Source organism: Protopterus annectens, chromosome 1.part0, assembly GCF_019279795.1.
Source record: "Protopterus annectens isolate FY-2018-M chromosome 1.part0, PAN1.0, whole genome shotgun sequence".
Lineage (NCBI taxonomy): Eukaryota > Metazoa > Chordata > Ceratodontiformes > Protopteridae > Protopterus > Protopterus annectens.
Window position 1 is genome coordinate 1,059,038,311 of NC_056725.1, and position 22,493 is coordinate 1,059,060,803.

At 39.2% G+C, this 22,493-nt stretch overlaps 1 protein-coding gene across 2 annotated transcripts in view; it reads left to right on the forward strand.

Moving 5' to 3' along the window:
* LOC122796436 overlaps positions 1 to 22,493 on the forward strand; it is a 2,401,740-nt gene that overhangs the window by 346,472 nt on the left and 2,032,775 nt on the right. The gene's annotated exons all lie outside the window — the stretch shown is intronic.

The following is a 22,493-nucleotide window of genomic DNA, read 5'->3' on the forward strand; positions in this document are numbered from 1 at the left end:
GGCTGTCATCTAAGTTTTGACGTGCTGTTCACAAATATTGTAAAAAGTAATAAACCTGTAGAGACTCTCATCATGCAATAAAAGTAAGATGCTCTGTTTTTGAAAAAATCCTGTCCAAAACTTGTTTAAAATGTTACCTTCTTCACTGAAGGGAGTTTGAGAGCTAGAAGATTGGGATTTTATGTTGAACATCTTAGAGAAGTTAGAGCAAAAAGTGTAGAATTCTGCCTTTCTATATCCTTGAATGTGTAGCGCCCGATTCCAAAAGATTTTTTCTCAGTGTAACCACTTACACTGAGAGCAGGCGTTTTTGGAATCTGGCCCCCAATCTAAGCCTGATAGGCCTTGCACCACAGTAAGTCACTTAAACGGGGAGCTAGGCTTTTGGAATCAGGGCATATTTACACTGACAGCAACTCTTTTGGAATCTGGCCTATAGTTTATGACTTCCATTAAAGCCGAGCCTGTACCAAATTTAACCTCATATGATGTGCACAGTCTTTTAAAAGATAGTTTTTCTTAAATGAATAGGCATGCTGTTTACTGACCATTTATTTTTAACATTAAACTTGGAACACCTTTGTGTAAGTAACCCCCACTGCGTTTTCTATATATAGCCTCAAAATAAATATTTCCGTTGTGATTGAAGTGAAATAATACAATTGCTATTGTTGCCAGCATGACATGTATGGACTTTTGAGGTAAGTATACTTTGTGTGTGTGGGTGTGCCTGTGTGGATCCCACGTGGATTCTGATATTATATATATTGCTTTTCTCCTTTTATTCCACTATAGCTCATTGGGGGCAGAGTTAGTGGCTGGTGGCAGTCATCCTACATTAGAAGCTAAGGGCGTTCTCTTTATGTAACTTCGAACATTGCTATTGTTTATCTTGTGAGAGATGGAAATTTGCTGGTGTTCTCTGAGTTCAGATTAGTTCTGGCCTGGTAGCAAGTCGTATTCTGATTGCCTGTTTCACATTTCTGTTTTTTTTTACATATATATATATATATATATATATATATATATATATATGTATAGACAGAAAGAGAGTGAGCGAATGAGAGATTGTGCTGGCTTGTGTGCCATGGTGCTCCATGCAATGCTGTTGTAGATTGAGATGTTGCACAGTAGCTAGTAAGGGGTTTTCTGTAGTCAGTATTCTAGTGACCTGACAACCATGTTAGAGAGTTGTGTGCCCATTGGCTAGTGTTATCATTGAGAATTTTACGCTGGTAAAAGCTGCACAAGGCTGCTATCAGTTGCTAGTTACACATTGTATAACTATAGGCTGAGCACTATTACTTGCGCTTTGTGCAACTCAATGTTATTAGATTGCTGCCAGTTGGGCATAGACTTCTTACTGTTCTACTATCCATGTTGTTCTGACATAATGTGTGTATGACTGTTCTAAATCACTTGGCTACTCAGAATTCGTTATGTCTTCACCTGGCTTAGTTCTTCTACACCCTACACCTAGCCAAACTTTGAAAAGTATATATTGAACACTTATGCCAAATTAAATTCAAGACCCACCTTGATAAAAGGGAAAGTAAGCCTGATTGTATACCTTGTGTTGTCAGTCTTTATAGCACTTTGATACTCATGGGCAGTGTAGGAACTGATGTATCCACGCCACCCCTCCCCTGAACCCACACACACACATACACACACACACACACACACACACATACACACACACACACACACACACGAAGCTCACAGGCAGTGTAGGAATTGAACTATCCATGCTGCTCCTCCCCTGAACCACACACGTGTGCGCTCACCCATGATGCTCAGAGGCAGTGTAGGAACTGACGTATACACTCTGCCCCTCCCTTGACCCAAACCCCCCACACGATGCTCACAGGAAGTGTAGGAACTGACATATGCTCACAGTCCGTGAACAACTATCTGATGTGAATAATTCAGGTTGTGAGAACTGGAGTATCCATGCCGTCCCTTCTCTGACCCACACCCCCCTGCGATGCTCACAGGCAGTGTAGGAACAATCGTATCCATGCCCCACCTTCCCTAACCCACAGCTACCTCCTACGATGCTCATAGGCATTGTTGGAACTGACATATCCGTGCACCCCCTTCCCTGACACACAGCCCTCCCCCACGATGCACACAGGCAGTGTAGGAACTGACGTATCTGCACCACCCCTTCCCTGACCTACCCCCCCAGTGATGCTCACAGGCAGTGTAGGAACTGAACTATCCATGCTGCCCCTCCCCTGAACTACACACACACATGATGCTAACAAGCAGTATAGGAACTGACGTATCCACGCCACCCTTACCTTGACCCAAACCCCCCACGTGATGCTCACAGGAAGTGTAAGAACTGACATATGCTCAAAGTCCATGAACAGCTATCTGATGTGAATAATTCAGTTTGTGAGATTTGCAGCTATCTGTAGAGGCATTCCTTTCACCCAATAAGATGATCTGTGAGCATCACATAGGACCACTCACATCTCATCACAACCTCACTAAAGTGGCTTATGCTGAGACTGTAAATAAGCCACTGCCAAAGCCTAATAAGAAGACTAGATCTCAGTAAATATCCAGCACTACAGAAGGACAGTGCTTATACATATTAAATGGGTCACCAAGGGGTTCACTACATCCTGTCTAATACCTCAAATTCCATGAGTGAAAACAGTAATGTCTCACTAATTGGTGACTCTGTTGCCAGCTATACTGACTCCCCACTAACAAAACTGCACAAAGGCAGGGTTACAGTTGCCTTTCTGATCCCAGGATCTGTAACACCACAAGGCCTTTACAGTCCCTCATACTAGACAAACATGATTATGATGTAATGGTAATTTGTCTGTGTGAATGACTGGTGGATGCACAACACCAGGGTATGTGTAGAGAGACATGTTGGACCTCACTATGCACATGTCCAATGCTGACAAGACACCAGACCTGAGTGAAGTCCTTCCTCTGCCAAGAGAGACACCTTTGTATGAAGAAAATATGATTGGCTTCAACAACTGGCTTATAGTTGGTACCGTTCTTGGTAGGTCTAGTATGCGTCAGCCTTTGATGAGATGATTGACAGTCCAACTTGTCAATAAAGATGGTTTGTACATTTTTGTTCCATGGTTTCCATATACTGGCTGAAGCCCTTCCTGCCTCCATAGTGACTTTTTTAGGCAGAGTCTGGCTAATGGATTTACCAGTTTAGCCCCTTCCAACCCTAAATCTGACTATCAAGGTGGCACTTCTCAATGCCAGAAGTCTTAACAAATTGCAGGATGCTTAGACTTTGCTGTAACCTGGAGACATATGTGACTATGTAGTTACTGACGTTTGTTTCATTGTAAATACTCTTTGAGCTCCAGCATACCATGAACAAAACAAAATATCTTCTAGCCTGCTATAGGACAACTGCATGTTCCGTGATGACCACGTAGGTTTCCTAAATGCAGTTGAGGAACTACATATTACTAAAAACAACTTTATAGTGGGAGAATGCAACAGTTCCTCAATCAACTAGTGCAGCTATACTGTAAAGACTGGTATGGCCAGACATTATTATATGTAACATATAAAAACTCCCTGCAGCAGATATTTAATAAACTGGTAGGACAAGGTCAAGAATATTATGTAGTCCAAACTAAGATAGCCTCTACATATGTGGTCACTCTAGTGTTTCCATCCTGCTTAAGTATGACCATAAATGTATAATCTTCTCTTTTAAAATCTCTATAACTTTTGCAGTCACTAATTCTTAATTCAAAGATTTCAAACAGACCAGTCAGACTCAATGATGATATATCCTATTACCTTGTGACATCACCACACCCAACTCCAGTGTAGGTACTATTTATTCAAAGGAGTCCTATTTCCACTTAGATGAGTGCATACATCTTGATGTACAGTGGATGTAAAAAGTGTACACATCCCTGTTAAAATGCCAGGTTTTTGTGATACCACAATAAATAATTTCAAATTTTTTCCCACCTTTAATGTGACCTATAACATGTACAGTTCAGTTGAAAAACAAATCTGTTAGGGGAAAAAATATAAAAAATAAAAAACTACAATCATCTGGTTGCATAAGTGTGCACACCCTTAAACTAATACTTTGTTGGAGCACCTTTTGATTTAATTACAGCATCCAGTCATTTTGGGTACACTCCTGCCATCAATTAAAGAGACTGATTAACCCCAAATCAAATTCAGCTGTCCTAGGGTTTCCTGATATTTACTCAGTTGCCTGCTACAGCAAAAGCCATGGTTCGCAGAGAGCTTACAAAGCATCAAAGGGATCTCGTTGTTGAAAGGTATCAGTCAGGAGAAGGGTACAAAAACATTTCCACAGCATTGGATATACCATGGACCACAGTGAAGACAGTCACCAAAAGTGGAGAAAATATGGGACAGCAGTGACGTTGCAAAGAGCTAGATATCCCTATAAAATTGATGAAAAGACAAGACAAAAACTGGTCAAGGAGGCTGCCAAGAGACCTATAGCAACACTGAAGGAGCTGCAGGAATTTCTGCCAAGTACTGGTTGTGTACTACATGTGACAACAATCTTCCGTATTCTCCATATGTCTGGACTATGGGGTAGGGTTGCAAGATGGAAGCCTTTTCTTACACAGAAAAACATCCAGGCCTGGCTAACCATAATACCCAAAGTAATTAACCTGCACATCAAGAGTTCCATAAAATTAAAACAGGCTGGGTAGTAAACTCCCCAAGTGATGTAGACATCCTACAGAAAGGCCTCACTGAGACCAACGACTGATGTCAAAACCATGGCCTTAAGCTTAATGCCAGAAAATGCGTTGCCATTCACATTGGGAAAAACTCAGTTCCCACTAATTACCACATTGATGGTAGCCCACTGAACACTGAAGGTGTTATAAGAGAGCTGGGGACACAGGTTGACAGCAACTTCTCCTTCGACCACCACAGTGCCACAGTGGTCAGAAAGTCTTTCTATGTGGCACATCTCATTGCCAAGGGTTTTGCATCCAGTAAGAAAGGAGGTCATCATCTCTTTCTACTCTTCCCTCATTAGACCAGTCATCGAGTATAATGCCGCATTTGGCATGTACCTCACTAAACACCTGCAACAGCTGGAAAGGCTACAGAAGTACCTCATGAAGAGGATCCTAGGCCTTAAACACATGCCCTACATGGACAGACTCAAAAAGAACTCCAGCTTTTTTCTGTCTCATATTGTCTATTAAGAGGCGATCTCTGCTTGACTTACAAAGCCATGTCTGACCTAGCCCTGTTAGAAATGTTGCACCTAAAGAAATCCCAATCCCTCCGCACCACACGCTCCAGGGTCCTCAACCTCATTACCACAATCAACAGAACATGCTGGAGGCGACAGATTCATAACCCAGGGACTGCCCATGCTGTGGAATAGACTTCCCATACATGTCAAGCAGAGCACCTTACTGGCACGTTTCAAGAGAAATCTTGTTGAGTGTATGGGAAATAGAACATTCACCCTGAGGATCACTCCAGTGGGTCTACTTGATAGAGGCACCTGGAGCTAACGGTGGCATGATGCCAGGGTACTTCTATGGGCTAGGCTTGTAAAGGCTCCAGGGCTGTTGGCCTAGTACACACCTATGAACCTATAAAATTTGCAAAACAATACATCAAGTCTCCCAAAAGCTTGTCGGGAAATGGGTTATGGCCTGATGAAACCAAGGCTGAAATTTCTGGCCACAATTCCAAAAGGTACATTTGGCACAAGAACAACACTTTGCATCACCAAAAGAACACCATCCCCATGGTGAAGCATGGTGGTGGCAGTATCATGCTTTGGGGTTGCTTTTCTTCAGCTGGAACTGGGGCTTTATTCAAGGTGGAGGGAATTATGAACAGTTCCAAATACCAGTCATTTTTGCCCCAAAATCTTCAGGCATCTGCTAGAAAGATGAAGAGGAATTTCACCTTTCAACACAATGACCCCAAGCATACATCCAAATCAACAAAAGAATGGCTTCACCAGAAGAAAATTAAAGTTTTGGAATGGCCCAGCCAGAGCCCAGACCTAAATCCAATAGAAAATCTGTGGGGTGACCTGAAGAGGGCTTTGCACAAGAGATGCCCTTGCAGTCTGACAGATTTGGAGCACTTTTGCAAGGAAGAGTGAGCAAATATTACCAAGTCAAGATGTGCCATGCTGATCGACTCCTACCCAAGAAGACTGAATGCTGTAATTAAATCAAAAGGTGCTTCAGCAAAGTATTAGTTTAAGGGTGTGCACACTTATCCAAGCAGCTTATTGTACGTTTTTTATTTTTTATATTTTTTTCCCCTAACAGATTTGTTTGCTTTTCAATTGAATTGTACAGGTTATAGGTCACATTAAAGGTGAGAACATTTTTGAAATAATTTATTGTGGTCTCATTTTTTATATCACAAAAACCTGGCATTTTAACAGGGGTGTGTACACTTTTTATATCCACTTTACATCATGATTTAAATCAACTTGAGTTTTTAAAGGCAAGATCATTACTATCCAGCCTGTTTTAATTGTATGGAACTCTCGATGTGCCTGGTTAATTACTTTGTGTGTTATGGTTAGATTTAGACAAAGCCTTTAACTCTGTCCCCCAGGATGGCACAGCACGTTTCTCTTACTGATTTTGTAACCAAGACATTTGTATATGATTCAGAGTGCTGTTAATTTGGAAAGTGTAGTCTATGAAGACTTTTTTTCTTTACATAATACTGTTGACAGCGTAAGACATCTGTGTTTGTATATAATGCACTGTATTTAGATGTATTGCTGGAAAACATATATCTGTATTGGTTCCCTTATTTACGAGTGTCTGATTCATTGTTTGGTACAGTACAAATTTTCTCTAAGTGCCTCAGATAATCTAGAGTCCATACAAAGGCATTATACTAAAAATAATCTAAAAATACTATAAATAATCTTTCTTTTGAAGACAGGCCAGGTCAAATGATTACCTGGCCTATTAAGTGCAAATTAAAACAGGGGCATTTGATATTGATGTCTAAAATGTTTTAAAATACTTTTATAGTGAATGTCAAGTTATTGCACCACATCAAACTGTGTCAGCATAACATTTCTTATATAAGTAATGTCCACTAATCAAAAGCAATTTATGAAAAGGATATGTTAAATCTGGATTCTTTCCATAACACCTAATCAGACAGTAACATAAATTGCCTTTGAAATCAAATGAGAGGAATTATCTAGAAAGTTTTGAAAGAACATAAGGCATCTTGATGAATACCCATAACCATAAATGCAGAAAAGAAGGTTTTGAATTAAAACACCTTAGTGAATCATATGGAGTTGTCGGCATGCAGAAATAATAATACTGCTGTTAATGACTGTTCCATTGATATGTTTAAAAACAGCAAATTCCTTACACCATTATGTGTACAATACTGCTGGTTGATACTGCAGTTGAGGCTTTCTCTTTTGCCATAATGTTCGGTGGCTTTGATGTTGATTGCAGTATTTTTGGGAGGGGAGGGTCATAGTGTCATTGACACCTGCATGGGAGCGGGTTTTGAGCAGATTGCTTTATTTATGTTATTAATTTATGTCAATTTAAGGTTATTTATTAGATTCAGCATCTTTATTACTGAGTGATCATTTTTAACATTATATATTTGTTTTATTTTATTTATTTAACATTTGTTTACTGGGGCAGTCCAGCTGGGCTAGTAGTTCATTTCAGTGGTGGTCTGGGGAGAAAAGCTCCTAGTACAATTTTGCATTTACAACATTATTTAACAAAGAACTCAAGAACATCATAATGAATGTATAGAATACAGTAAAAGAATACCATTCTTTAACTAAGTACACACAGGACCATCATACAAAGGTTTAGAATCCAGTACTATCGGTACAAATGGGACAATTACAGGGAGACCCTTGGAGCTAAAACTCCAAAACTAAGCGTACATTATATAAAAGGTAGGCAACTACATCTTATAGAACATGTAAGGTACAATATTCAGTGAGACATAAGAATAGGAGCAAAGTCAAATAGAAGGTAGGTAAGAGAGAAGCGGGTGAGTTGAAAGTGAAAGAGAGCAAATTAGATTGAGGAGAAAATGTTAGAGGGGAGGAAAAGTAATATTAGTAGTAATGCTACTGTCAGCCTGGGGGTGTGCAGGACCAGAGCAGATTATCATTTAAGTACATCTTTAGTAAGTGTTAAGAATGTGTTGAGGGATGGAATATTATGTCTTAGAGATATGGTTTGAGTAAAGGGAATCTCCAAAACTGTTATTAGATTTTTAGAAACTTTTAGCAAGAATTTATTGGAAGATCTTAGGGTTCGGTTATTGGAGTAGGTTTGTACAAGGTTTTGTGAGACAGGCATTTATCAGGCTGGTGTATGATGGTATCGGCGATTGTAAATTGGTTGAGGGATAATAGGTTGGGTAGTTCTAGAAATTATCAAGTAATAACTTTGAATACTTATATTTTGTTTTCAAATATTATATTTCTTATTTTAAGAATGCCAAGCATATACTATTTACAAATAGTACTAGCATTTGATTTGTAAGCAGGTGAAGAAGCAGTAAAACATATAACTGGCTAATTCCTGTATTTAAAAAGGTTCTAATGCATTCCTTGAACTTAAGACCAAAAAGTGCTTTGACTTAAATTATGTGGCAAAAATTTGAAAGATTTAAAATATTCTAATGCGAGATTCTTGAAAGCTTCCCAGTTTAGTGTTTACGGTCTAACCAGTTGTTTGTAATACAGAACTTTATTAGCATAAAAATAGTTAATAACGTTCTAGTTGCTGTGGGGTTTATTTTTTTTTTTTAGTTACAGTATGCAATATTGCAACTGTGTTTGTGTCTTTTGGAAGCCTTGTGCATTTATCCAGTTGACAAGTAAATTTTGTCCAAATAAGCTCTATAAATATACATTTATCGGGTAACACAAAATAAAAACTCTTTCAGAAGTAGCTGATATTTGCAGTCAGAGCTGTGCCGGAGTATGCAGTTTTTGTAATACAGCTGCTGCTGAAACACACTAGTCGAATAGTAAGAGCTACCCTGCACTCCAGTCAGTGTACTTTACAAGAAGCCTTTAGTTGGTTTGTTTTGACTGTAAATGGCTGAAACAGCATGCACTTTAATTGTGAAAGCTGACAGTGTGCTTCTGTACAATCATTGAGTTGGCACAATGATGGATGTGTCAGGTAAGATTCCCGTTACAAAAAACTTTTTTAAATGCATTTTCAAGTAATGTTTTATGATTAAGAAAAAAAATCAATGAAGCATAGTCATAGTTTAATTCTCCCTAACAAGTAAATGTACTGAAATGCAATTGCTGGCACTGATGTTTATATAAACTGAGATTATGAAAACATTATCATCACTTAAAGAATTGAATCTATCAGAGTATGAGCTTCTTATGTCCAATAGGAAGAGTTCAGTCTGTGGTGACCTGTACCACTGGCACCATAGATATTAGGACCTCTTGACAAGTATATTCATTCCAGGCTGCCAGACACCCTGCACTTTCCTGTCATACACAGTGCAACCATCTCTTTGCCAGTCTTTCCTGAAGTACTTAGAGAGGAAATGGCCTAATGCTGCTATTGAGGTTGCTGTGCAATGTCATGTGATGCTGTTATTTCTGTTTTTCCTTGCCTTTATTAAACTTTCTTGTCAGTAGTTTTCCCTGTCACCTTCAAGGTGTATCTTAAGATTTTTGTTTCCCTTCAGTGCTGAGCATTGACTTGACATTTTTTAAACTGTGAGCATCTTCTCTGTTGTTGTTGCAATATGATAGCTGCAGGTCCACGCCACCTTCTGATGAATGCATTGTGTATGTTACCTAGGTCCTCAATGCATCACCTGTAGGTGTCCCATTAGTATTTTAGCATGTCTAAACATAGGTGTAGGAAAGCATTTGAGAATGTTCACCTGTCATAGAAGCTTTCCACTCTTGCAAATGAGTGTAATTCATCCTCGTACTTGCTCTGGTTTTCTGATGCTTCTGATGCTTCTCTTTGTTCTAGCACGCACCCCCCCCAACCCCCCCCAGAGCAGTTTAGAAAAGCAGTCTCTACTGAGGAAATTAGCGGAATCGTCTAAGTCAGTCGTTTCTGCTTGTTCAGCCAAAAGGTCGTCTGTGGTTATGAATTCTTCCTGTCGTGGGCAGCCCGTCCCACAGCTTGGTCTTGCATAGCCAGAATTTTGAGAAAAGGGTCTAATAAACTCCATTTTGTAATGGGTAGAAAATCTGCCATTTTGTCTCAGACAATTTATGATCCCTGTATTTTCCCTCAGTATGTTACCCCTGATCTACTGAAGCAATCCACAACATTTCGTCCAGTTGATTAGGATTTGCTGACAGCTTCTGTTTACAAGTTTGATGACTATCATTCTAGATCATTGACCCCCTATCCCCATGGTTCCAGTGTGTTAGTAATCCCTGGCATTAGTCCTTCCTATCTCCTACAGTGCAAGAATCAGTTGTGTCATCAATGGACATTGGACCTGCCCATGTGGCATGCACCATTGTCTTCTACATGTTGGTTCTGCTGATGCCTGTGTTTCAGGTTGTTCTTACCTCTGTCAGTTTCTTTGGATTTGGTGCGTTAGATGTCACCTCCAACACCTCTCCAATAAGCATTTATGATGATGACTTCCTCAGCACCCATTCTTCAGATGTCAGTGCTTCTGTGTTTGTTGTCCCTTTGCTAGTGCATTCATCACCTGCTTTTCTGCCTGTGGCAGTACATGCATAATGGCTCCACCTAGAACCTTTTTGCTCTACAGGGGAAACCTCTTGAGGCACACCTGTTCAGACGTCACTTCTTCTACCTACTTCCATGTAGACCAACATCTCCCATGCCACTCTTTTCTTCTCCTTTAAAATACACCCTTCCCAGACCTTAAGAGGACCCATGACATCTCTGAATCTAAACCTCCAGCAAATAAGACACAAAATGTGCCCAGAAATCTAAACACACAGAACAAGAGTTAGATCTTCCCGCAGAAGATGTGGCAATGAAGGGACCAACTCCCTTCACCCTCAGAATTACCCTACATTTGGGGAGTTTCTGCAAATAATGCAGTCAAGAGATGTGAGTGACAATAACCATGCATTTACCTCTCTTGTACTGTCTCTGACTGACAACTTCGCTGAGACACATTTGCAACCCCCAGCCCATCACTCTGCTCCTAGTCCCTCTGGTTATGTCCCCTTCGAATGTTGTTGTGGCCCAGGACACTCGCACATCTGAAGAGACCATTTGTCAGACCTATGGCTTCAACCCCTAAACACCACAGAACTGGATCATCCCCAAGAGGGATATACAGAAAACTAAGCATATCCCATCCCCCTTCTCAGAAAGAAAACAGAGGATTGCTATAATTTTCTCAAGGGCTGTTTAAAGCTATTCGGTCTTTTTAACCCTCTTTGCTGCTTCTTCCACTCTTGTTAAAATGAAGAGACTTCCTTCCTCTTCTAAGGAAGAGTTTTTTTTCTGACTCTGAGAACAAATGGCTCAGTTATGATTCTCAAATTCCTTTGCACACGGGAAGTGAATCTGAGGTAAATGATTATCATCTGACTCATCCAATGAAGAATTATCCTTTGGCGACACAGTAGTAAAAATGAAAGATTTTTTTCAAATATGACAGGAAAGAAGTTTTTGATTCCCAGAAATGTATTATGAATTACGAAATATGAGCACCTATATATATATATATATATATATATATATATATATATATATAGCCTGTTGCTATACCTCGAGTTTTGGAGTATGCCTTCTCTGTTGCTTCTATGTCCCCAAATTTTCATCCTCCAGTACCTAAAAAGGTGAACAGGTTTAATCATCCTCCAGTACCTAAAAAGGTGAACAGGTTTAATAGGGTCTCAGAGTTACTCAATGACCTTTGCAAAAATCCCTGTGCTGATCTTGGCTTTATTTTATTGGATATAGATAAAGATACTGTAATCTTTTCATCTTCTAATCCAGTTCCTTATGATAAAGACATCAGAGCACTCGATAGCACTTGATCTATGTGGCAAAAAGGTATGTACTACTTCCATTTTGGCCTTTAGAGCCATTAACTGTCCAAGTTTCTTTTTTTTTTCTATTCTAACTAACATGGGACAATCCTTAACCAAGCTAACAAATTCTAATGTAAAAATCAAATATTTTGGACATCCTTAATTTTCATCTAAAGTGGCTAATCGCAATGTGGGTATCGGATGCTGTCTCTGGAGAGAATTGTGACACTTCAGACCTTTCCTGAGTATGTGAAAGCTCAACTGTTAAATGCCCACTTGATAAAGATTTCTTACTTGGCAAGTCCTCTGCTGAAGTTGTTAAAAAGTTAGAGAAAGACTTCCACGTAGTCTGGAAGTTAGCACAAAGAGTTAGTGCTGTAAGTTGTAGTTTCTGTAGTATAGGGTGTGATTCCCTCAACCCTCGTTTGCCTATTGTTTGAGCAAGTGACTTAACCAGACAGAGTTTGGAGGCAACTAGAAAGTTTGGCTAGGCTTCTCAATGGACCCCAGACTGTAAGCGTAGTAAATAGCTATGAGTACTTATTCCTCTCTTCAGTTACCAAATTCCAGAGAAACTGTCCTTCCAGTCAAGGCCTGTTTTTCATAAACCCTTCTACTCAGGCAAGCAGAAATCAGGCAAACAGCATTACAAAAAGAAATGGAAGGTGATGACAAAAAGAAAATTGCTGGTTCCCAAGAATCCACCTCTCAAGGGAAACCTTTCGGACCATCCTTGCCTCCTTTGACCTCCCTGTTCTCCCCACCTGGGAAATCCTTTGAAAATTGCAGGGAATCTTTATTTGTGCCTTCCTACATGGCAGTTAATAACTGTATACTTTTGGGTGCTAAGCGTAGCAGAGCAGAGATACAGATAGATTGTCATATCATGTATCAGACATTCCTTGGCCTCCAAAAGAGCGGCTCCATTTCTTGCCTCAAATTGTTTCTGCAGAGGGTCATAGAACTGCATTATCAATTTACTTGTCTCTTTGTTTGGGTTTTTTTCTACCACTCCAAGTGTCTTCACCAAATGCCTTTTCATGTGTGAAGCTCCTAGCAGGCTTTAAGGCATATACACACACATTTACCTTATCTAGATGTCTGCTTAATATGGCCATCAACCAGTCAAGATTCCCCAGCAGGTGTACAGTATACTTTGAATATTTTCAGTAATCTGAAATTCATTCTGAATGTGAAAATCATCCATTGTTCCACCTCCTAGTTGTGTGTGGGGGATGTCTTCTAGACAGCTCTCTAAAGACAAGTGTTTCTTACCCAGACAAAATGCAAACTGAATAGCACTTTCATAATTTTTCTGTTCAAACAAGATCTACTACAAGAGCATTTCTGAGAGTTAAAGGTTTAGTTTCCTCCTCTATCCTTGTTATTCCAATTGTCAGACTTTCTATGAGAAAGGTCAAAGGTTTCCCAAGTAATTATGGGTTCATCACTCTCATCCGCATTCTGCTCAGTCAGATGTTTCAGTTTTAAACCTTTTTTATTTTGGGTTTTCAATGTTGCTGAATCAGTGCTGTAGCACTGGATTTTTGATACATTACTTGAGCTTTGTATATATCAGTAGTGCTTGTGTTTAAAGCCATTTTCCAGATGTAAACAATTGAGTTAGCATGTTGTCCTTACTTAAGCTAAGGAAGGTGAATCAGTAAGATTACTGCCCTGTGCCTGCTCTGTTCAATCACTGAACTATTTGATGGGATAATTTGCAACAAAGTGCTGAAACATTTCATGAAATATGTGCAGTTTTTAGATGCACAGCATGGAGTCAAAAAATGGTTTGAGACAGTGATAGCTTTCTGCAGTTTTAGTTATCTGATGCACAGAAGTATGGATGGGGTAACATCTTATTGGTGAAACTGTTTGTTACGAAATGAGTGTGTAAATCGTTGTAGCGAACTGTTTCCTTGTAACCATGCATGTGGTATTTGTAAAAGGGTGTTTCATAAGTAATTTCAGATGCAGCTTTCAATGCTATTTCACGGTTCGCCTCTTCAGAATAATGCTGCCTGGAAGTTCCATTTCCTCAAGTATCGTCCTCGGGACCAATCCGTTTTTCCATTCTTCATTAATGATCTTCCCAACTTTTTGCAGGAGTAAGTGTTTCTTTGTGTACAGATGAGTTGCTTAAGACTTCCTCTGAGGTTTGCAAACTTTATACTATGCTGTGACATTAGTTGCAGGACAGCAAGCTAGCAATAAATACTTACAAAATGCACTGTTACCCTTCTTTACAGGACAAAGGGATAAGAATGCCACTCTTGTCAACCTTTGTGACCCACTCAGTATTGTTGCTGCCAAGTGCTTCCAACACACATTCCCTAGGTATCTGGCTAGATGGGACTTTTTTATTTAAACACCGTGGCAAATCCAATGAAGGGTGAGTACTAAGACAACTTGATCGGTCTATTCATGCCTGAAGTGAGGAAAGCTGTAGTTATTAATAAACTGATGCCTAATTTGGAATATGCATTAGTAGTTAAAACATTAACTTCATCTTATGATATAAATGTAATCCAAAGATTCTCAGAATGATTTATTTGGACTGATAGACTTCCTGGAGTGTGATTGCCGATCACTGTAAAAGGTCTGCCAGTTACTGCCAGAGCCATCCTATTGCTAGACTCCCTCACTGTTATATGTTTAATTTTTGTTCTATCTTTTGTTCAGAAATTAACAGAAGACACCTATAACTATATTTTAAGAGCCCTGGAGGCATTCATGCATGTGAAGCCCTCCTTCATGTTTTCTGTGGTGGGAAAGCCTTCATTAAAGTCTTTAAGAATACGTGGAATCAACTACCCTCAAAAGATAGAAACAATAAAAGGTCACAGATTTGATGCAGAATTAATAGGACACCTCCATAGCACTTACCGATATAACTGTTTCAAGGATAACTGATACCAGACCTCTCAACCAATTGTGGACAAATTTCAACAGAATCAGGGACAAGTCACAAAAAATTCAGGGGCAATCAGGGACACTTTCAAAATATTAGTGCTATTAACTTGAAACATTGACAGAATCAGAGCATATGAATTAATGCACGTTTTCTGAAGTAAAAGAAGTCTATAACTCTTAATTATTGTCATTATTCATTAAGTGTAATTCACCACCTTTCTTCCAAAAGTCACTAGTTTTAGGAGGGATTAAGAGGGACAGAGCTAAAATTTGAATCAAAATCAGGGACTTCCCTGAAAATCAGGGACAGTTGAGAGGTATGACTGATACCATGTGCTTAAGTCATTTCAGTATTAGAATTATTGCGAAGAATGACTGTTATGGTGCATTACTGTATGGATCTGCATTGTTAAACTATACCTTGTCATATCCTTTTGTATAGTTAATTATTTCTCTGTAAATCACTCTTGCTTTTGTTCTTCAACACCTGTGTTTTGTTTAAGCAAGTTATGTGTTTTCTCTTGTTTTAAAATTCATTCTTTTTTCTAAATAATTTGTCTGAATTTATGCTGCATTGTCAAGAATTTCACAGAATGTCCAGATATTTGCCCATATTTTGGTGTGTTCCTCATGAAATTTGCGGTTTTCTGGCAAATCATTGAGTATTGAAGTCACTAAATAATAACAGATATTTGACCTACAGACTTCATATCCTTAAGAAGATGCATACTATTGCAAAACCTATTCTATCAATTTTCTAAGCTTATAAGAGCAATATTTTAAATCTGTCCCTGATTTGCGGCCTTTGTCTAGAATTCTTCTGCTAAGTGCTTGAAAGGCATGGTGAGTCCCAAGTTATAGCTGAAGTGGAACTGCAGACTAGCTCACATAACCAGTAAACAAAAATGTCTGTTTTGTAACATAGATATACACACGCTTACACTCACTCCTTTTTTTCTTTACAAATGTCATTAAATCTGATGTTCTTCTATACAGATTGAGAATTTACAAAGCATGTATAACTGTTTCCAGTTTCTGCATGTTTGGAGTGGAGGTATTATAAAGAAACTGGCAAGCTGTAAAATCTGGCCTCTGCATGTGGGAGAAATAAAATAGCAACATTCATAGAAGTGACTGGTACAGAGTCAGAGTGACTAAGTAAGTGGATTAGCAATGAAAACAAGTGTTGGGTTATGCTCATTAGTCATTTCACTAACACAACAGAGAGCAGACGTAGAACATGAAAAAGAAAGAAGAGCCAAGTAAGAACACCCATGGATATGCAGGCGATATTCCAAGGTCATTAGGGCAAATTAAGCCCCGTACTAATCACCATTAAAGGAGTGTCGGGTCAGTTTACAGTCAGTCTTCAGTGTAACCAAACTTAACTTCTGTGTTGGTGTAGGTGTAAATACAGTAGCTGCATATAGCTTTATTTATTATAGCAGTCACTAAAAATTTGCCATATTATGCACATTCTACAACATGCTGCACAAGTAGGTTAGATAGATAGCGTTCTCTCTGTTCTTACCTCTTTTACAGCTAGTTATGCAATTCACCTACAAAATCAATTAAGAATTTTATTTTGTTTAATGAAGTGGTTTAAATTGGCTGTTCTATTTTGTTAGGATGCAGCTTTCAGTCTGAGTAGTTCTGTTGATCCAAATAATCCCATAAATAAGTAACAGAACTTGCTGCCATATGGTATTCTGTTTGCGGCTAGTGCCAGGGGAGGGAAATGCAGTCAGGCACTGTAACCATAGGAGTACAGCAATGGATGTACTAGGCACAGCATGGATATGTGCATAGCCCGCTAGAAAATAAAGTGAAAGCAGGACTCCTTCATCTTGAGTAAATTTGAAGACCACTTCTGAATCACATTTAGATAAAGTATACAAAACATGGTGTGTGTGTGTGTGTGTGTGTGTGTGTGTGTGTGTGTGTGTGTGTGTGTGTGTGTGTGTGTGTGGTGCCTGCCACAATAGACACATATCACAAGGCTACTCTAATTGCTATGGCTTAGGAGAAGCCCAATGTCTTACAGGTGTCATTTTAACTCCTGAGGAACATGTAAGTATTCACAACAGGATTGTCTTATATCACTGCCTTTCTTTACAATTTAGATGCAGACTAGGTGCTGATTAGAGTAGTTGCAGCATGTTTCCTATTGCAGCCTTTCCAGTAAGTGATACAGCTCCAAGAATTTTTTTTCAGGCATTGTGCCAGGTGTCTTGCTGTTCCCAAGCAAATCATCTGAATTATCGTGTATGAGCATGTTGGGAAAACTGAAGAAAAAAATATTGAATTAAAAAAAAAACGCTTGGTTACAGGTTATGATAACCAAGAAAACATGACACGAAATAGGTGTTTGAGCTTAGTCCGTTAGTGGACTTTCTTGTGCATTTGTCAAGAGTTGTGTTGGCTGTACTACAGATACTTAAAACTTGAAATAGCTGAAATATCTTTCTAACAAACCTGAATGACATTAATAATAAATTTCTTTCTATCTTAGCAATTACATACACCTATATAAAAAAATTAAGAAATGTTGTGTTATGCAGCTCATGAAAAGGACTGTACATCAAGAAGGAAGGCTGTTTTTGAACAATAATCTATTTAAATGCAATTCATTAGCAGAATATTAGCCTTAGGTAAATTGCAAAGGAATGGCAAAAGGAATCATAAATAAGTAAACTATAAACTAGGCCAAATAAGATATGGGGAAAAACACTGGATTTCTTGCATCACAAACTGCAACTGAAGTATTTGCTGGTAAATGGAATAAATGTTATAAAATCTTGTAAAAAGCCAGCTGTTAACAGCCTTAGTGAAACAAGACTGGAAATGGCCATTATTGTTATAACTATGAGTTTGTTGAACTTGACACCTATTGAGTGGTTAAGGGGAAAGTGAATGTCAGTGCTTTCCTGGATTTGGAGGTAACAGTGTTTAAAAGATTGTGAGCTTTGGGCTAAGATTTAAGTACAAGCAGAAGGAATATCATGCCTTTTGAAGAGACTGGATTGTCATTTGGTAACTTAACCAAAACTGACATAGATCATTCTAATTTTCTGAAACACTCTTCAGGTGGCCTCCCCTTGCCCTTTCACTAAACACTGCTCGGTACCATTGAATTAGTAATAAGAGATTTGGTTTAGGGGATACTATTTAAAATATCACCTTTGAACAAGCTTTTTTTAACCAAAAGTTTCCCCTTATGGCTAGAGATTGACTGCAGGATTGAGCAGATAACTATAGGGAGGTGCTTGACCCACCCGTGAAAATAGGTTTAGGCTGGGAATGGATTTCATAGTGTTATTTGTGAATTTCTTGAGTGAGTATTAACAACATAGAAGCAACTGACTAGTAAGCTCCAAGGCCTAACTGATGATGCCACACATTGGCTTCACTCTCACAACCCACAAACCACATTCTCTGAACATGTGTGCTCTCTAAAGTTATATTACAAAGACATAAGAACATACCACTCAGGACATGCCTATCCCAAACACCACTGTCATTGCACCAATGCAGCCCCAAAATCCTTGACAAGAAAAATTGCATCCCGGCTGGTAAGCTAATAGTCTAGACTTTCAGACAAGATACACATTTCACCATATAAGGATTCAATCCTTCATCTTCCTAAATCTTGGATACAGTTAGAATATACTGAAAACAAAATACCTTCATAGGTTGCAGAAGGTGATGTTTTTCTGAGTGACTGCCATATGACATTTAGATCATGTTTACTTTGATTAAGACCAGTGAATCTTATGAAAACCGTAACACATTAGAGCATGTATAAAGGGAGAGATGACCATTCTCCACTGGTGATATAGATATCTTTTTATCACTAAAATAAATTACAAAGAGAGTAAAAAATACTGAACTATGGTCGTGAGGCTTCCTAAGAGGAACCACTACCCCTTTTACGTCAGATGCAAGAGTGATAGAGATAAGTCCTATTGTAACACAATGTTAGAAAGTACATGCTATTTTGTTACTGAAGAAAACCTTACCTGTGTTGGACAACAAAATGAATCTTACTGAAATAAGGTCAGCATGTATCAGACAAGACATTCATTGTTTAATGCTGTTTAATCATGGGTGTTTAAAATCAGTGCAGTGGAGGAATATTTTATATAATGATGTAGAAAAGGAAACTTATATATGTACAATAATAATTATATGGCTGATAACACCTTTCAAGAATCTCAGGGTATTTATTTATTTATCTATTTACATTTGTTTACCGGGATGGTCCAGCTGGGCCAGAAGTGCCCATTTTCAGTGGAGTCCTGGGGAGAAAAGCTCCACACATATAAGACATTTCACATACACTACAGAATTTACATTATTAAAAACATTTAGTGTATATTATTGGCGGCTTATACAATTGGAGAAAAACACAGTACCCAAGTAATCATTCTCAAATCAAAGATGTTATACAAGCAATACAGAGTATATGCCTGAGAACATTCCATATGAGTAGTTTTCAGCTAACAAAATTTATTTATAGGACACTTCATGCAGTGGCTGCAAAGCAGATATAGGAATTAATCAGAGACTAGGTCCTTTAAAACTTTTCACACATTTAGGAGGTGTAATAGCTGAGCGATATGCTATATGACTCCTGTTGCAGGAATCAGCAAAGTCGGTGGATATTGTTGCAGATATAAGTGGTAGTATGATATTAAGGTAGGCTGCGAGAGTACTAGAATGTCTCACCTGGTTCAGTGGTAGGTCTTTAAGGGTTAGGAAGAGAAGGAAGTAGGAGGAATCAAGGGTAGGACAGTGAAAGTTAGGAGAAGAGGGAAGTGGACAGGCTGGAGAGGCGGAGTAAGTAAAAAGACAGGTGGATGTGAAAGGAGGAAGCCAGAGTAGTAAGAGTGGGGATGAGAATAGTTGTGATGGTTGAAGTTAGGTTATATGAGATGTGGTGTTAGCATGTGCACAGCCAAGATGAGATGTATTGTTTCAGAGATGTCTTGAAGAGGGTTACTGAGCGGGTGGATCTAAGTGTTGGTGGGAGGAAGTTCCAGAGTTTTGGATGGTAAAGGAGTAAAGCATCTGGTCATTTGAAAGTTTGGGTTTTTCTACATTTACGAGCAGTTGGTTGTTGGAGCAGAGTGGTCTGTTAGGATGGTATAAAACAAGTATAGAAGATAGAGCAGGGCACATGGATGGATTATGAATGAATTTGTAAGCTGTAGTTAGCTGGATAAAGGTGAGATAGTTGGGGAGTTCAAGCCATTTTAGGTTGCATAATGATGAGCAGTAGTGGGATGAGTAGGAGGCATTAGTTACAAACTTGGCAATTTTGTTGTAGTATGAGTCTAGCTTGGACTTTAGAGAGGGATGAATGTTGAGGAGGGGAGCACCGTATAATAGAGAGGGTAATAGAAAAGAAGAGCCAAGGGAAAGTCGGACTGATGCACTGAGTAGATGTTTGTGTCAGTAGGGAGTGCAAAGCTTTTGATATGCCTTTTTGACATTGGACTGGATGTGCAGGTCAAATGAGATGTTTTCGTATATGATGACACCTAGGTGTTTTGTGCTAGGTACAATGTCAATGGTGGTACCATTTAGGGATTGAATGGTGGCGTTCTCTTTTTGTAGGGGTGTGGACTTTTGGGGCAAAGATTACTAGTTTGGTTTTGTTGGGGTTCAGGACAAGATTTATTTATTTATTTATTTATTTATTTAACATTTGTTGACCAGGATTGTCCGACTGGGACAGATCCCCTTTTCAGAGGAGGCCCGGGGAGAAAAGCTACAGTATACAGTAAAATAATACAAAAATTCTGCTATTTACACAGTACACAATAGAAGAATGCAAAAATAGTAGAACACAAATTTTGCTAAATACACGAATAGAGTAATTGTTAATAGCATTTAAATAAGGAAGGCAAGTGAGAGTTTAACACAGATACAGTTAGATGGCAGCTTTAATGTTGTAATGGAATCACACAGATACAGTTAGATGGCAGCTTTAATGTTGTAATGGAGTCTGAGCAGATGGATGGTAGTTGAGGGTGATGTAGGATAAGTGGGGGGGTAAGAGCAGTAGGATTTGGGGGGAGTTTAGAGGGGGAGTTAGTGTAGAGGGGTGATAATAAGTTGATAGGATTTGAAGATTAGCAATTGTGAGGGTCCTAGTATGAAATAGGTGGCCTGTGAAGAGTTGGGAAAGGTTATGCACATACTGACAAGTGGTAGGTAGGAGAGAGCAGGCCTTGAGGTATAAGGGTAAGGGGTGGCAGGAAGGTGTGTGGGGAAGAGGGGGGTTGATAGGTGGTAGGGAGGGAGGATGAGATGGATAGTTGGCTGATGAAGGGAAGGTGAGAGAAGTGTGAAGAGACCAAGATGTGTACTAGGATCAAGAGGGGAGGTTGCAGGGGCAAGTAGTGAGGGTGGGTAAGGTAGTGTTTGAGAGACTTGAAAGTATGGGTCTCGGGTAGGCTTCTTAGAGTCAAGGGAAGCTTGTTCCAGAGGATGGCTGTATAGTAGCTATATAAGTTATGTCCTGTACATTTGTTAGGTTTGTAAATTTGTAGCAGATGTTGATCTGAGCACCTTAATGATCGAGTGGGAGTGTAGAAGGAGACTAGTGAAGAGAGACTAGGACAGGAGGATGGCTTGTTGAGAATGGAGTGGATAGTGAGAAGTTGGGTAAATTTGAGGTGGTTTGAAAACTCAAACCAGTGTAGTGACTTGAGGGCCAGACAGTGGTGAGATTTGAGTGGTAAGTTTGCAGCAAATCTAGCCACTTTGTTGTAGATAGATTCAAGTTTGGAGAGAAGTGTAGACTGAAGGTTAGTATAGATTTGTGTGCTATATAAGATGTTGGGGAGGAGGTAGGCATTGGCTAGGGTAATTCTAGTTTCAGGAGTGAGACATTTTTTATTTCTATAAAGAAGACTAAGCTTTTGTTGGGTTTTCTTTATACTGTGGTGAATGTGAAGGTCAAATTTCAGTTGATCGACTATGATTACTCTGAGGAGCTTGGTATGGGTTTCTGGAGCTATTGTAGTGTTGTTGAGTGAAGAGATGGTGAAGTGGGATTTTGGGAGAAAGAGTAGCAGTTTTTTTTTTGGGGTTAAGCATTAGATGGTGTTGAATTAGCCAAGTTTCGGTGTGGTTAAAAGATGTTTGTGTGAGAGTTTGTAGTTCAGCTGGATTAATAGCTATAGATATAATGGTAGAGTCATCCACGTACTGTATGAGGGATGATTGGGGACAGGAGTTGTGGAGTTCATTGGTAAAGATGTGAAAAAGGATGGGTCCAAGGATGGAGCCTTGTGGGACACCTGTTTTAATAGGGAGAAGAGGAGAGAGAGCAAAGAGCCATTTGACAGATTGGTGCCGGTCTGAGAGGTAGCTGCTAAACCAACAAATAGTCGTTGGGGAAAGGTTAAGTTGAGAAAGTTTTGAGAGAAGGATTGGATAAGAGACTGTTTCAAAGGCTTTGGACAGATCTAAGAATAGACAAGAAATGAGTTTGTTGTTATCTCTGGCTAGGAAGATGGTATTGGTGGAGATGAGAGCAGTG